At 42.3% G+C, this 2,131-nt stretch overlaps 1 pseudogene; it reads left to right on the top strand.

Annotated features, from left to right (window-relative positions):
* The first annotated feature begins 280 nt into the window (after positions 1-280).
* LOC114207563 (kelch domain-containing protein 2 pseudogene) lies at positions 281-1,412 on the top strand (annotated as a pseudogene).
* Positions 1,413-2,131: the final 719 nt, after the last annotated feature.

Here is a 2,131-nt window from a genome sequence, read left to right as displayed (position 1 = left end):
TGGCCCCAAGTAGACCCCCTTTTGGCCAGGCCAACTGCCCCAGCTGCCGCCCCCAGCCCATGACCCCACGGTGCAGCCCAGGCAACAGAGAGGCTGTCCTTGCTGAGGAAGGCTGGGAGGGCACCGGTGGCGAGCTGTCGGCCAGCGAGCGGCCTTCAAGCAGTCCCTTTTGCCACCGCCTTCTGCTCGCCTCTCGCGGCTGTGCATTTCTTCCTTTTCCTTTGTCTCTTACCCCCTTTCTGGTGTGAGGATTATTGGTGAACAAAAATGCAGCCTCAAGATGGCTGATGGCAACAAGGATGTGCAGGTAGACGACTTACTGGCACCAGCCTATGAGGGCTATGAGTCCATGGAGCTCGCCTGCCCGCCAAGAGCAATGGCCACGTAGCCATGGGCGTTGGGTACCACATGTTCCTCTGGGGCGGCTAGAAGAGTAATCAAGTCAGAGGATTATATGACTTTTACCTGCCTAGAGAAGAACTATGGATCTACAGTATGGAGCCTGGAAGATGGAAAAAAATTAACAGGGAAGGAGATGTTCCTCCTTCCATGTGAGGAAGCTGTGCTGTGTGTGTAGACAGGGTGCTCTACTTGTTTGGAGGACACCATTCAAGAGGCAATACAAATAAGTTCTACATGCTGGATTCAAGGTCTGTTGACAGAGTATTACAGTGGGAAAGGATTGATTGCTGAGGCATTCCTCCATCATCAAAGGACAAACTTGGTATCTGGGTATATAAAAACAAGTTAATATTTTTTGGAGGTTATGGATACTTACCTGAAGATAAAGCATTGGAAACTTTTGAATTTGATGAAACATCTTTTTGGAATTCAAGCCACCCAAGAGGATGGAATGATCATGTACATATTTTCGACACTGAAACATTTATCTGGAGTCAGCCTATGACTACTGATGCTAGAATGAATGATCTTCACTATCTTAATCTGGACATATGGGAGTGGAATGAATTAATTCCACAAGGCATATGCCCAGTTGGCCAATCTTGGCACCCACTAACACCAGTTTCTTCAGATCATCTCTTTCTCTTTGGAGGATTTACCACTGATAAACAGCCACTAAGTGATGCCTGGACTTACTGCATCAGTAAAAATGAATGGATACAGTTTAATCATCCCTATACTGAAAAAACAAAATTATGGCATACAGCTTGTGCCAGTGACAAGAAGTAATTGTGTTTGGTGGGTGTGCCAATAACTTTCTTGTCCATCACAGAGCTGCACACAGTAATGAAATACTTACATTTCCAGTTCAACCAAAATCTCTTGTAAGGCAAAGCTTAAAAGCAGTCGTTTGCTTTAAAGAAATGGTAGCCAACTCATGGAACTGCCTTCCAAAACATGTACTTCACAGTGTTAATCAGAGGTTTGGTAGTAACACTTCAGGATCTTAAGGCTTCATAGATAATGCCTCTGATCACCTTGCATGGACAGAAATTCTGTAAACATCAGAAGGTGGCATCATTTGTATAATTATATGCATTGTTGTAGTTTGCAGCTTTTTGGTTTTAATGTGCATGTGAATGGCCTAGAGAACCTATTTTTATGTCTAAAGTTTACAATAAATATATTTAACACCAAAAAATAAGTCTACGCTACCCAGAGTAATCTATACCTTCAATGCCATCTCGATCAAAATTCCAATGACATTTTTCAAAGTATCGGAACAAACAATCTCAAAATTTATATGGAATCAGAAAAGACCCCAAATGGCCAAGGAAATGTTGAAAAAAAAAAAAGCTGGGAGCATCACGTTGCCTGATTTCAAGCTATATTACAAAACAGTGATCACCAAGACAGCATGGTACTGGCACAAAAACAGACATATAGAGCAATGGAACAGAATAGATATGGACCCTCAACTCTATGGTCAAATAATCTCTGACAAAGCAGGAAAAATATGCAATGGAGAAAAGACAGTCTCTTTAATAAATGGTGCTAGGAAAATTGGACAGCCACATGCAGTAGAATGAAACTCGACCATTCCCTAACACCATAGGCAAAGATAAACTCAAAATGGATGAAAAACCTTAATGTGAGACAGAAATCCATCAAAATCCTAGAGGAGAACATAGGCAGTAACTTCTTTGACATCAGCCACAGCAAGTTCTTT

The sequence above is a fragment of the Eumetopias jubatus genome, unplaced genomic scaffold (genome assembly GCF_037043125.1).
Source record: "Eumetopias jubatus isolate StellerSeaLion01/CBP00866 unplaced genomic scaffold, mEumJub1_p1.0 scaffold_11, whole genome shotgun sequence".
Classification (NCBI taxonomy): domain Eukaryota; kingdom Metazoa; phylum Chordata; class Mammalia; order Carnivora; family Otariidae; genus Eumetopias; species Eumetopias jubatus.
The sequence above is the reverse complement of the archived record's forward strand: the minus strand, read 5'-3'. Positions and strand labels throughout refer to the sequence as shown.